The sequence below is a fragment of the Cryptomeria japonica genome, chromosome 5 (assembly GCF_030272615.1).
Source record: "Cryptomeria japonica chromosome 5, Sugi_1.0, whole genome shotgun sequence".
Classification (NCBI taxonomy): Eukaryota; Viridiplantae; Streptophyta; class Pinopsida; order Cupressales; family Cupressaceae; genus Cryptomeria; species Cryptomeria japonica.
Window position 1 is genome coordinate 11,940,546 of NC_081409.1, and position 15,658 is coordinate 11,956,203.

The following is a 15,658-nucleotide window of genomic DNA, read 5'->3' on the forward strand; positions in this document are numbered from 1 at the left end:
AATCCAAAAAATCTGAACACAAAGACCAATTACCACCCACCTAGTAGCATGAAACCAGAAACCAATCCAATCTCTCAGCAATACAATGCTCCCCAACCCTGTGGTTGTTCCAGGTAAATCGACCATTCCTAGGCTTGATATCCACTAAATTCAGAGTATCCATGCTTTCTCGAAGAAGTAGAGCTGAGGGTTCCAATCTCGCATTACCCCCCCCCCACCCCACTTCTCAATCAACTCAGAGATAGCATTAAAATCTCTTGCCATAATCCATGGGTGAAGGGGTGTCATACTACGAACAAATCTGATATGGGACCACAACAACTGCTTACCCTTAAAATCGATAGGCGCATAGATTTTTGAGAAAATGATAATCTCCCCCATCTCAAAACTAGAAGCAATCATTGACATAGAATATTTAGAAGACATCCAAACCATAGGGTTTATCTTCCTCGGATTCCATAAGCAATCCACACCCCTAGATGATCCAATGGCACCAATGCACTGACACTCCCCATTCCTCCACAACTTAGACGCTAAACTAGACATAGACTCCACTGAAAGCTTCGTCTCTTGAAGAAAAAGAACATCAGGACCTTGACTTCTGATCAAATCATGAATAGCTTTTTGTCTAGGGCCGCTATTCAAGTCCCTTACATTCCATGATAGAATAATCATTTCGAGGGATTCAAAAAAAGTGAATCCAGAGTTTATATTGACCCTAACTCCACCAAAGATTCACCCATTAACTTATTTTTCTCCAAATCCTTCTTCCTACTAGCTTTAATTGCTTTCTCTGCCCCACCTTTCTTTAGGTCCTTTTACATAAGGCCCGGCTGAGAAGAGGGTTTGTTGATTTTCGACGCATCCGATACTGTCGTACGCCCGAGTTGTGGAGAATCCTTGCCCCCTTTTGGAACATCAGCTGAAGGAGCAAGCACTTCTGGAACTTCTAATTGCTGATCCGTATCCATTTGCAAAGTCCCATCTCCCTTCATATCCAAGGAAACACCTGAAATATGGCCCTCATGAATAGAGCCCACCACCCTTTGCTCCAGGTTCATCAAGCCTGGGTTCACTTCATGCTGGCTTAGATCATCCAGAGCTTTGAATCTGTTAAAAGTGTCCTCCTCCTACCTTTCCCTAAATGTCCTTTTTTTACCTCGGTTATGGGCGCAAGATTTGACATGAACAAAACCGTCAGCACCCTCAACCTCACACTGTACAATATCCTTCCCCTTATCAACCATAGAGGGGTGGCGAGGGGGTTGTGAAGGTTGTGGCTCCACGAGCTTGGATCTAGGAAATCTATGTTGCAGGTGCCTGTATTCATGACACAACCAACAACGAAAAAGGAAGAGTTTCATAATCCAATTGTTGCACCCAAGAGTAAGAACTCACACACATATCTATAGCATCTGAAAAAGGCTTACTAAGATCAATTTCAACACAGATACGAGCAAAAGTCATTACCTTTCTCCCTAGGGTTTGCGTAGAAGATCCAACAGGCTTCCCAAGCAACGAAGCTAGCATGCGCAACACATCCTCCCAACAACATTCCACTGAAAATCGAGGTAATCGAACCCACAGCGGGACACGATTCAGAAGCTCCTTTGAAGGGTTAAATATCGCATGCTAAGGTTTGATGAACAACCCCACCTAATTATAAAAATATGGGCCTCCCTCGAAGATCCTATTGCAGTCATCCATGCAATTAAATGTGACCATGAAATAATTATTTGCCAACAACATAATATCCATTTCCCCCTCCACCGCCCAAGTCCTCTGAGCCAAATTCTCTAGAAATTGCAGAGAAACCCTCATCCCCCAAAAAATTTAGTATAGCAAGTGTTTTGAAAATTATTCAACATCTTCAGCTATCATCTAAGACGGAATTACCAATCTCAGCCTCTCTTTGCATCTCTCAAGACAACCATTGATCTTTGAAATTCGAGAACCATTGGACATACTTGTGTTGGCAATTGATGCTCAATTGGTTGGTTTCACTATGTTGTCATTGATGGCAACATGGTATCTTGTTCTGGCTTCATGTTTTGGTTCAATTGTGTATCGGCAAGCATTTCACAGACACTACACTGGCACTGACACCAGCAGGATAGAAGGATTTCTTTGGTTACCGACAATACAAGCCAACATGGTTAAGAATAAGGTTATCGGTATTGGAGGCTGACATATCTTGGATCCGGCATCAGCAATTGTTTTTGCTATTCATGTATTTATGTTATCTAGCTGACATGTAATTTGATATTGTAAATATCTTTGTAATCCAACATAAGGCATGATAAGTTGTATACGGTATATAGGTCAGTCGGATTAGATCATTTTGATATATATGTGGTGATGGATATGTGTAATATGATGTGAAATACATCAGAGAGATCATGTATGTAAGGATATTTTTGTAAGGGTTATTCCGGCAAAGGGTTTAGGGTTTCAGACCAGAATAAACAGAGCTTAAACCGGAACTACATTCTGGCATAGAATATGTTATCTTAGCAATTCAACACTTCTCTGGATTGTAGTCTCGATTTATATGTTGTCAGTGAGGCTCCTTTTGTGATGAGCAGTGCGCTCTAGGCTGCAAACCTTCCTGCAAGTGCAAACCCCCTTATATTTTGTAATATCTCTTCATATGGCCAGGGGATTGATATTGTGGGTCACAAATCCCACTGTGGTTCTTCCTCTTTGAGGTTTTTCAAATATAATTATGTGTGTTATGTTTCTCATTTATGTGATTGGCTTATTGGTTGTTTTACTTCTTTCAATTATGTATGTACCAGTATACTGGTTGGTGTATGCATGTTTTAATACCGCTAAAATTGGACTTCCCGGTATAACATTGATTCACCCCCCCCCCCCCCCCCCTCAGTGTTATTGGATTCCAACAACTTGCACTAGCTATACCCGAATTTGGAACAAAAAGATTATTAACGAAGGTCTTAGTACCTTGGGACGGGGATTTTGAGCCCAGTGCTGCTCGAAAATCCATGTCAGGTGATACCCCCGAGGCATTACCTCCAACGATAGACATCGCACCCATCACCAAAACCACACCCCTAACAAAAGTGGGCAAGGAAATCTCCCACCCCAGCAAGCACCACTAACTAACCCCTCCCAAAAACCACCACAAGAAAGTATGAGCCAAATCCCCCCTCACCCGATAGGCTCCCCACAAATTTGTTGCTAAACCAAACCCTTGTCGCACCTTGCACAAGCACTCCACCCACGAACCACCACGCAACCACCAACATCGGCCGCGCTAGCAAAAGGATTTGCCCCTCCTTGCAAAAACCCACACTGCCCTCCCTATAGCGCACAAACAAAGAACAAACAATCATGAGCTAGGGCTCGGATGCCCTAGCTCGAACCCTGCAACCTCCCACGCGCGTGAAGCCATCCTCCCCACAACTGTGCCAACTAATGACTTTGATGCCTATTCTTTAGAAATCACTTTATATGATTGAAAACTCCTTTAGAATTGGGAATTATACACCAAATATACAAAACCAATAAATTTTTTGAATAAGGAATGTTGGAAACTAAATTGTTTGAGTAAACAAAGTACCATTGCTAGAAGGTTGGGTTACATTATCATCACCCATCATATTTAAGGGATATAATTATCACGATGAAAGTATAGAAATGAAAAAAAAAAATCCATGAAGACTTAAAGACATAAAGGAATGAAAGCAACTCATCTTGATTTGAAAGAAAAACGAATATGAGTCAATGAAACATGAAAACACACTAGAAGACTTAGTAGATGAATGAAGGTTATCTCAAGACACAAACAAAGGATGGGTGAATAAGTAATTAACCAAAAAAACCTTAACCATTGATATAATGATATAAATATATTAAAAAAAAGTGGATAAATAAGTAATTAGCCAAAAAATTCCTCAACCAATGCTATAAATCTATTAAAAAACAATAGAATAGAATAAGTGCAAAAATTTAAAATGTTATTGATATCCTCAACATATAGACATACTTAACCCAGCATTGCAAAAAAATCAACCAGAATCAAGTCACCTTTGCCTCCACGCAGGATCGAACTGCGGACCTTCAGTTTACAAGACTGACGCTCTACCACTGAGCTATAAAGGCTGTTTTGAAAAATGCGATTTATCGTTTCTATGTTCTAGCAGAGCACAATAAACCAGGGAATCTTGAAACAGGACATAAGGATGCCCACAACGCTGCACTTTATAATTTAGTCATATATAAAAAATATCACAACGTAGGGGATGTAGCTCACATGGTAGAGCGCTCGCTTTGCATGCGAGAGGTACGGGGTTCGATACCCTGCATCTCCATTGCGTGAATTTATTTTTCTGTTCTTTTTAAGATTTTTCCCTCTTTCGTTTTCTCTCTACTCCATCTGGTTTGTCTTATGTAGGCACCAGTGGTACAGTGGTAGAATAGTAATCTGCCACTGCCACGGTACAGACTTGGTTTCGATTCCGGGTTTGTGCATTACCATTTGCATTTTGTGTTTTAATCTAATTAGTACCAGATCATGTAAACCTTGGTCTCAAATTTGCAGGTCTGTAGCATTCCATAGAGCTTGGATCGGTGTTTTTATCTAATTAGTACCATAGAATTAGACTAGTAATATTTTGAAAGAAATTTGTGGTTTTTGTTCTTCAAGATCACCATTAGAGCATTTGTGAACAACTACAAGATCATTTGTGCATAACTATTGACAATTTTAGGTGCTTGGTTATTGGGGCATTTTTAAGTAGGCTTCTGTAACATTCCATAGACCTTGGATTAGACTTGTAATATTTTGAAGGAAATTTGCCGTTTTTGTTCTTCAAGATCACAATTAGAGTATTTGTGAACAACTACAAAAGATCATTTGTGCATAACTATTGACAATTTTAAGTGCTTGGTTATTGGGGCATTTATAAGTAGGCTTGGGTGATGCTTTGAAATGTGTACTTTTTGACCCTTGCATGCAAAATAGATCTCATAGCATGCATCATTACTACCCATAAGTCAGAACAATAGTTATAAGCAGTTAAGTCACATACGAAGACACCCAAAACAAAATCGTCGAAATCTAATGTATCGTTAAGAGTCTATGGATATACGAAATTAATTGAAATAACTTGTGGTACACTTCCCTAATAATTGTATAAAAATTTCTTGAACACAAATATTACAATTTGAATAAAGAAAATAAAAAATCCCATAAAATGACTATAAAGAAAATGAATTCTCAATATAAAAGACCACATTTGAAAACTACAAAACATTAATAATAAATATCCTAATATTAACTTGTCCTACAAATACCATAACATCATTGACAAACCTTCCATAATGAACATTATTTTCCAAGAGAAATGCATTATATATAAAGCCAATGATCATATTTATAGCTTTGACCAATGCTACCAAGAATCATACCACATTGAGGTGCATATAAAACGAATTATTTATGCATATATTATTATTATTATTATTTTTAATATAACAATTAAAACAAGTCAACCATAAACTTTTGTCCCTTCCTAATTAATACTCGGTATTTTTCATGACATTTTGCTTGATCAGCATTGACCATTCTACTTTCCATAATATGCTAAAATTAAACACTAAAATATTTCTTACAAACAAATTACAATAAAATTTGTGTTCCTCTTCTTAAATTCAATGAAACTTCACATGACTACAATGGTGTGCTTTCCTCATGTTAGGTCAAGATGGAAAGGATTTAAAAATAAGTAGAGTGAAATTGCATCATTATTAGTCTTAAGGTCATTTAGAATATTAATTTATTATTTATAAAAGATTCTATATCATTTATGAAATTATTTTATTAATGATATATGAGCACTATCTTACGTTGATGTTTTTTTAATTAAGAGTTAAATAGCAAGGGGTATTCATTTTGTTAAAATCACTTGCAATGGAATCTTAGCTTCATCTTTTATATCATACCTTTTGTGATTTAAAACTTGGTGGATGGCATAATCAAAGAACTTACGATCACACTCACCATTTATGTTGAACCTATTAAGCTACAACCCTTTGATGCATTAATATTTTTGGAATATATGTAAAGATAAAAATTAAAGAGGTTTTGTGAAGTTTATATTATGTTGTTATCAATTTATTTATTTTCTTTATATTGTTAGTTATTGACTTGATTGTTAGTCTATACTAATTTTTATAGTCGGTGAAACATAACTTTTATTAAGAAAAATATGAACAAAAAAACAAGAGCCAATCAAATGACATAAACCAAAAAATAAAAATATTTTGTAATATATATCATCATGTAAAAAATTTAAGTGCCTTATAATGCTTATGTTTGTCCTTGTTGGTGGCAACTTGGTTGGGGGTCAACTCAAAATTTCAATATTTTTATTTAAGTTACTTTTCATATCATATATCGTAGTTTGCAATATGTTGATAGATATGAATGCGAAATGTGAAGGCACCCAAGAGACTAATATTGCTAGCCAACGATGCATTTTCTTCAAGTGGTGTGATCATATCTACAAGTATTTATGTCTAGTTTATGTTTAATCCTATGTTGTTTGGCTCTTTATGAGAGAGTTTTCCTATGTTATTTATGGTTATGTTATTTTGTTTTATGTGTCATTGGTGTCAAGTGCAAACTTTGTAATCTTTTGGTGCACTAGAGGTGGTTGCCCTAGATGGCAAGTTGGAAGGTTTACATTTAACTATTCGAGCTTTATCAATTTAGTTTTATTTTATATAGTTATTTGTCCATTTCAATGTTGAAAACATATTTTTTGGGTGCATTGAGCATTATATGGAATATAAGTTTTGCCCCTTTTTTAAAATTTTGTGTAGGTATTGGGTTGGTCTAGAGCTAAAATTTTATTTACGATTGTGTTATTTTGTTTTGTGTGTCATTGGTGTCGAATGTGAACATTCAAACTTTATGGTGTGGCAGTGGTGATTAGTATAGCAAGCAATATTCAAGTTTTTAATTTCAATGTTGAAGTTTTGCATGGTGATAGTTTGATGATTTCATACCATTTCATACAATTATTATTTCTAATACAATGTTGTAAATATTTTTTTATGTGTATGTGTTGAGCACTTTGCGTGCTAGAGATTTTGATTTTGCTTTTCTTTTTATTATTTTTTATTTTTTGTAGGAACCATGGGTCATTCTAGAGCTATAAGTCCTTCTTTTGCAATACAAGAGTGAAGATTGGTCTAGAGGACAAGTTTTTACATGTTTTCATAGTGAGAGTTTTGTTAAAATCTATAGGATAGATGAAAACCTATAAATTGTTGGTTTTTTCTAGCTAATTGCTCTAAAACCCTCTAAAGGTTACCCACTTCTTATTCTCAAAGACTTTAGATCAGTTGCCAATGAACAAGGATTAATCCTAATATTAGATCCTTTTGTACTTTTGGTTCTACAAGACCAAGTAGGGTAGCCCTATAACAATACCTTCTAATCCCGATTCAACAAGTTGTATTGTATTCTATAACATAAATATTCTCACATTTTGAACCAAGAAAGTGTTATATTTAATCTATTGCTTGACTATTATCTTGAATTAATTACTTTTCTTACTATGAGAATATAAAACCCTAACTTAACTAACTGAAAACATGAACATAAATTTTATTTTTGATTTAGATTTAACTTTGATTTGAAAGACTCAAAACTTTAGGCTAAAGCCTTATTAGGATTATAGAGAGTTTTCCTATGTCTATTTATGGTTATGTTATTTTGTTTTATGTGTCATTGGCATCAAGTGCAAACTTTGTAATCTTTTGGTGCACTAGAGATGGTTGCCCTAGATGGCAAGTTTGAAGGTTTACATTTAACTATTGGAGCTTTATCAATTTAGTTTAGTTTTATATAGTTATTTGTCCATTTCAATGTTGTAAACATTTTTTTTTTTGGTGCATTGAGCATTATATGGAATATAAGTTTTGCCCCTTTTTTTAAATTTTGTGTAGGTATTGGGTTGGTTTAGAGCTAAAATTTTATTTACGATTGTGTTATTTTATTTTGTGTGTCATTGGTGTCGAATGTGAACATTCAATATTATGGTGTGACAGTGGTGATTAGTATAGAAGGCAATATTGAAGGTTTTAATTTCAATGTTGAAGTTTTGCATGGTGATAGTTTGATGGTTTCATACCATTTCATACAATTATTATTTCTAATACAATGTTGTAATATTTTTTATGTGTATGTGTTGAGCACTTTGTGTGCTAGAGATTTTGATTTTGCTTTTCTTTTTATTATTTTTTATTTTGTGTACGAACCATGGGTCATTCTAGAGCTATATCTTTTTTTTGCAATACAAGAGTGAAGATTGGTCTAGAGGACAAGTTTTTACATGTTTTCATAGTGAGAGTTTTGTTAAAATCTATAGGATAGATAAAAACCTATAAATTGTTGTTTTTTTCCAACTGATTTCTCTAAAACCCTCTAAAGGTTACCCACTTCTTATTCTCAAAGACTTTAGATCAGTTGCCAATGAACAAGGATTAATCCTAAGGCTAGATCCTTCTGCACTTTTGGTTCTACAAGACTAAGTAGGGTAGCCCTATAACAATACCTTCTAATCCCGATTCAACAAGTTGTATGGTATTGTATAACATAAATATTCTCTCATTTTGAACCAAGAAAGTGTTATATTTAATCTATGCTTGGCTATTATCTTGAATTAATTACTTTTCTTACTATGAGAATATAAAACCCTAACGTAACCAACTAAAAACATGAACACAAATTTTATTTTTGTTTTAGATTTAACTTTGATTTGAAAGACTCAAACCTTTAGACTAATGCCTTATTAGGATTATAGAGTCATATTATAACTTAACTTTCATAGTAGTTTAACAAATATACTCAAAATTTGTGGGATCACAAAATTGATGCCTTACACCAAATTTCCCTTTATAATTTTTGATGTAATTCTTTTTTTAGATCCTCAATACTACATCCACACCCTTATGTTAAACTCAAAGCAAATTTTATGTTTTCCTTAAAAAGAAGCAACAAACTAAACATACACCATGAATAAACCACAAAGATGAAACATATGAAACTTGCCCCATTATATTTCAAAAGTTGTAGATACAATATAGTGGAAACAATTATATCAAAATTGATTGAAGCTTTCACTATTCAGATTTTGAACTTGTTTTACATACATGAAAAATGCTCAAGCTATATCCTTCTACTATAAACCCCTTATATGACACTATACAAAATGTCTAATCTCTCCTAAATTTTTAAAGGTTGAAATACAATGTCTTGGGATTCCCTTTTAAGAGAACAATGGAGAAAACAAGCTAAAAGATAATTGTACACTTCTAAATATTTTCATTTGATAATCATTTATAAATTATGCCCAAAAAGATAGCATATCAAAATTTACAAAGATAAGAAAAAAAAACTCGAAAATAGGAAAAGGAGAAATTAAGGTTGCCTTGATGCACTGAAGATGAGGAAGGCTAACTTTCTTCTATTTCTAGAAATAGAAAAATATTTTGAACACCAAAAATCAAGAGTTGATTCTGCTATAGGGGAAGTGTTAGAATCGGGTCATCTACAAAACTGATTTAGTCTAACTCAAATTTGATGGTTGATTGAAAAAGACACATGTGCATCTATTCTTCATATTTGTCTTCTGAAGCTCCAAATGTTCTATCTCCTGGAAATTAAAATTCTTGGATCTTGACAATATTGTCATTATGCTTCACATACATTTCATCTAAGATTGCTCTAGAGTCTCTCTAATAACTATCATATAGCACCTCAAAAGTATGTATTTCATCAAGAATTGAATTCAATTGACCCATACTCACATTTCCATTAGAGAAAACTAAAGATATCAACTTTGGACCCACATAATTAAGGTATCACTTTGCAATCCATTCAAGAACAATTTCCTTTAGTTCTCTTTTAATTATTTGTCAACCTTCATTGTATGTGACACTATATGCTCCAACAATATAACATTATCAATGACTGCATGAAGCTCCACTAGCTGTATGGATCATACCTTGATGATTTGATCATATCTTTGATTCTTGAGTCCTAGAAAGACATCTCTCTCTTATTGGTCTCAAGTTTTCAACATTCAAATCATGCTTGATCAATGCATATGTTAGGTCACAATATCCCTTGTAAGCATCATACACTTTTTCATTTATCTTGGTTAACCTATTGTTAATCAAATTAGTGACCATCTTGTTTACAATTTTCACTTGGCTTCTTTTCACTTCTTCAATTTGATCCTTCAAATCTTTGATCTATGTCAGTAATTCTTCCCTATCAAATGAGAACACTTGAGTTGAAGATGAGAGAGCAGACAAAATTACACTAGAGTACTTAACATGAAATTTATGCTTTCAAATCATTATTCTCAATTACAAGTTGCATGCATTCCTTGTTCAAAGCTTTATGATCTGTTTGAAGCTTGTCTATAGTATCCTTACTAAATAGAGCAGTTTTGACTACTAAAGTGGTTGCTTCTGAAGTAGGAATGTTTGAAACTCTTTTCACTAGTTCACTCCCCCTCAAATCCTCAATATTTTGAGTTATATTTGGCTTGTTGGTATTAGGAGTGAAGGCCCACATCACCAAAGTCTCATATTGTGGACTAAAGATGGAACCCAAAAAATATTTTTCCACTTGCTCCTTTGAAGTGTACATTGGCTTCTCTTGTTACTTTATTGTATTAAATTCCAGAGTATTAGAATGATCCCAATGTAATAATAAAAGAACTCCACTTTCCTTTACAAATTTCCCCTCCTCCTCAAGTGTAATGTTATCAACTTTGAGATTGAATTTAATTAACATCTACAACCCAATATTTTTTTCACTCCAAAGGTCATGCATTGTTACTTTCCTATGCAACCAATCTTTGATATTCATCATTTTTCAATTGAATAACAAAATATGTGAACTCTTGAGTTTACGCAAATTTGTCATCATCAAGAAACTAGTTACATGTTAATTCTCATATATCATTGGTGTGATCTCTTACTATCTTCAAATTCTCAAAATCTCTTGAATTTCAAGCTCAATAACAACCTAAGACTCCTCCTCAATATCAAAAATTTAATACTTTTACACTTGTCCTTCTCTAAGTCAATTACTCTTGGCTTCTTACCATGTACTTATTTAGCTTTTCCCTCTTCGATTTCAAAAAGCATGGGCTAATTGTCTTTACTAACTATCTTTTTGGGGATCAAAGAATTAGCATGCTCTGATAATCTTTGAATCTTTATGAATGGATTCTAATAATCTACAAAAAGTCTAGGGAATTTTGGATTATCTACTTTTCTCATCTCCTCAGCTCTCATGGTTGTATTCCATTTTCTTATTTTATCATAAACCTCTTCTATTGTGGTGTAATTTTTTATGACATCTCCTTCAAACATCAATACATGGGCCATAGGAGGTCTCTCCCTCAAAACCGTGATGTAGGATATGGAATCCTCTATATCAAAGTCCCTTGGGGGCTCATACCTCATCCTATATGCTTGCAAGATTGAATATATCCTTTCAAGACTATCCTTATTTATAGTGGTGAAATCTACAACCTTGATTGAAGTTGGGAATAAGGAACCCTTCTTTTGACCTCTCAAATGTATCTTATTTGTCTCATTCAGTTTCAAAATTACCTCTAAAAAGACAATTCTTCTTGGTACACATTGTATGCATAAAATTGTGAGTGCAAGACTAAGAAGATTAAAACATTTAAACTAACAATAAAGCAAACACAAATTAACCAAACACTCAAGATAAGGATGCTAAAAGTAAATTAAAGACACAAATAATGCAAACAATCACAAGTGCAAACTCAATTTCCTTGATTCGATTGTCCTTTGGTTTGATGTGTGCTCGCTATGTTGTAGATGCTCGATTTTGCTCCATGATGGTTGATGTTGTTGGAAACCAATAACACTGAGGGGGGGGGGGGGTGGGGGGTGAATCAGTGTTATACCAGAATAAAAGATTTTATCCTTAACAAAACATTCATACACCAATCGATATACCAGTATAAACAGAATTGAAAGAAGTAATGCAATCAATAAGCCAAACATATAAATGAGAACCATAACACAAATTTATACGTGGAAAACCTCAAAGAGGAAAAACCATGGTGGGATTTGTGACCCATAATATCAATTCACTAGCCATATGAAGAGATATTATAATATATGATGGGCCTGCACTTGCAAGAAGGCTTACAACCTAGAGCACACTGCTCAATCACAATAGGAGCCTCGCTGACTACATAACATACCAGATAACAATTCAGAGAAGTGTGAATTGCTAAGATAGCATCTTCTATGCCAAAATATAGTTCTGATTAAAGCTCTATCTGTTCCGATTAAAACCCTAAACCTCTGTACCAGAATAACCCTTACAATGAATTCCTCACATACATAGTCTCTCTGATATATTTTGTATTGCATTACATCCATATATGCATCCTATCATTATCATCTCAAAAATGATCTAATCAATCTGTCCTATATACCCTATACAAATTTATGCCTTATGTCGGCTTACAAGGATATACACAATATCAGATTACATGTCAACCATATAACATAAATGAATAAACATTAAAACAAGTTGTCGATGCCAGATCCAAGATGTGTCAGCCTCCAATATCGATGACCTTTACTATACCATGTCGGCCTGCATTGTCGGTGACCAAAGAAATCTTCTATCCTGTCGGTGCCGGTGTTGGTGTAGGATCTTTGAAGTTCCTTCCAGTACACCATATGAAGTCGGAACCCAAAATCATGTTGCCATCAATGAAAACATAGTGAAACCAACCAATAGAGTGTCAATTGCCAACAATATCCCCCTTTGGCATTGATGGCAACACTCATGTGAAAAATGGTCATGGTTTCAACAACCGGTTTCATCATGCCCTGCTCCCCCTGAGTTGAATATGCAAAGTACTCCAATACTCCAAAATCTCTATAACTCCCCCAAATGTATGCAACTCTTCATTCTTTTTCACATGTATGCTACTCCCCCTTTGACATCAATGCCCAAAAAAAAATTGTAAAAGAGAATGTCAAAGAATAAGTACTGTACACTGAATACCTCCAAAAATGTCTTACCAGAGCTTGACCAGTTTCAAGATTTCCAGATAAGCTTTCTCAAGTAACTCCACATAAGTATCCCAACCGGTTTTGAATGTGCTGGAGATAGATACAAGTCCACTTAGTAAATATGCAAGTGATTCTTTCTCATTAACTTTTGTCGGTGTGGGCTTTCCCAGCATATCCATGCATTCCTTCTTATGTACACAAAGTGAATCCAATCTTGGACTCACCAAACCTCTAAGACTTCTGGCTCTCCAAATGATCTTATCTCTTTCTTTTTCAAGAGCAGAAATTTGGTTCTCCAAAGTCAAAATTTGTCCATCAATAGATATTGTCAATGAAATTAGTCCATCAAAAGAGTTAGCATTATTAGCAATTTTCTCTTGTATCTCTTTTATCTTTTTTATCTACATTTTTTGTAAGTATCTTAGTATTGCAACATACCATGTATATATTAGTACATTGTTTCAAAGAATTTTCAATCAAAATTAGCTTCTCCTCAATCTTTTTCTTCGCTCTCTCAACAATCTGATCAAAAGCGGCTCTCTTAGCCAAAGTGATTTTTTCAAGTGCATGTTGGTTAGAGATAAGCTGTAAGGATTGAAAGTCTTTTGATATGTGCTTAGTGATTACCATAAGTTTGTCGGAAGGGCTCGCTTCATTTTCAATCTTACACTCTAGGACCAATCTATGCAAAACAGTTATGGATTGATCTATAATCCCCTTGTCTGTGGTTTCGTCCTTCATCAGTTTCTGAGCATCCATCATCATTAGTTCTACGGGACTCTTCTCTATGATGGTTTTCATTTCAACTAGAGAAGTGTCAATTGTCAATAATGATGTGCCAACAACTGGTTCCCTACCAGATTCCCCTATTTTCTCTGATGATTTATCCTTTAATGCCTCCTCACTTGCACCAGTGGCTTCGCCACTTGGTGCAGTATGTGCAACTGTTAGATCCTCTCTAGGAATAGTATCCTCAACCTGTACATTAGTATCCAGAGGACAATTATCCTCAATGTTAGTATCATGTACAATGTTCTCAACATTAACTGGTGTCGTTGTAATTGTCTGTACATTTACTGGTGGCTCAATTTCCACTATCTTGATATTCTTCAAAACTGAGGGTGGAGTACCCATGATCCCTTTACCTTTCCCTTCAACCGGTGTATCTACAATCTTAGTTTTGGTCTCTAGTGAAGTAAAGAATCCTTTGTGTTCTCCCAAAAATTTGATCCAAGCCTTTTGTGTTCCTTTTATTACCTCATTCATCCTTCCTAACATCGGGCTAGTTATTCTATGTTTTCTATTGAATACCTTCCTATTTGTAGCCTCAATTATCTTTTCCATCTCATCTGGAGTTATGGCAACACACATAGCTAAAAGTTCTTGCATCTTAATGTGTTTGTCTTCTTGCATAGAAGATAACCTTCTAGCATCTAGCATATTATATAACTCCGCCGATGAAAGATACCGGATCTCACTCTGAACATATCAATGTCGGATCATCCTTTCCAATATCTGGAATATCTTCCAAAATCTCCTCCAGGGCCATATGCATCATCTTCCATGAAATTTTTTGTACCCCTAAGGCATCTGCCTTAGTTACCGGATGAGCTCACTACCAGTGCAGGAGTAGCCTCTTCTGCCGGATAGGTAACTGAGACATTCCCATCTGATGATTTCTCTTCAGTCTTCCTCACCCATTTCTAAGTATGATCTTGCCAAATTTCATTAACCTTCTCTTCTCCTTTTTCATTTGATCCTCCATTACTAACCGGTGGATTTCTGCTTCTACAAAACTTAGCAATATGTCCAATTTCATTGCATGCATAACATGTAACATTGTTCTTTTGAATTGCCTTGCTAAAACTGGTAAAATTGCTTGACTTGCACTTATTAGCCATATGTCCAAATTTTCTACAAGCATAGCATTTTACATTCATTATGCAGTCTTATGTCTTATGACCAATTTTATTGCATTTAGAACATTTACCAGGAGCAGAATCAGGGTTCTGATTTGCTCTGTTTCTACATTGCCTAGCCATGTGTCTAAATCTATTGCAAACAAAACATCCACCATTGAATTTATAAGCATTGAATTGCCTTATCGGTGCCTTGTGGTTTTGATCTTCATTAGCAGTATTGGAACTCTATCCTTGCTCTAATCCAAGTCCACTGGAATCTCCAATCTACCTCTGTCTCTTCAGTAACTCATCAAGTTGTGCTGAGTTGATCTTGAATTTTTTTTTGTACTCACTTGCAGTAGTTAAATCATCTCTTCGTATTGTCATTTGTCTCTGAAGATCTTGCTTATTGTTTTGGGATTGTATCAAGTCAGTTCTCAATTTATCATTTTCATGAACCAACCTACCACATTCTTCAGATTTGTTCTTTAGGGATACAACAAGATTTTCTTCCTTTTTATTTATGTCCTCTATCTCCGTAGACATCCTCATAGTTATAGCTTGAATTTCATTCTTCATAACCATGTTCTCCTGACTCAATTTCTGACATTGTTCCTTAAGTGCACTTTTTTCTTCAT

At 34.9% G+C, this 15,658-nt stretch overlaps 2 non-coding genes across 2 annotated transcripts; one reads left to right on the forward strand and one right to left on the reverse strand.

Moving 5' to 3' along the window:
• Nucleotides 1–4,053: 4,053 nt before the first annotated feature.
• TRNAT-UGU (transfer RNA threonine (anticodon UGU)) lies at nucleotides 4,054–4,125 on the reverse strand. Its single transcript has one exon. It is a non-coding gene; the product is annotated as a tRNA-Thr (tRNA).
• A 136-nt stretch (nucleotides 4,126–4,261) lies between these two features.
• Nucleotides 4,262–4,334, forward strand: TRNAA-UGC (transfer RNA alanine (anticodon UGC)). The gene has a single exon. It is a non-coding gene; the product is annotated as a tRNA-Ala (tRNA).
• Nucleotides 4,335–15,658: the final 11,324 nt, after the last annotated feature.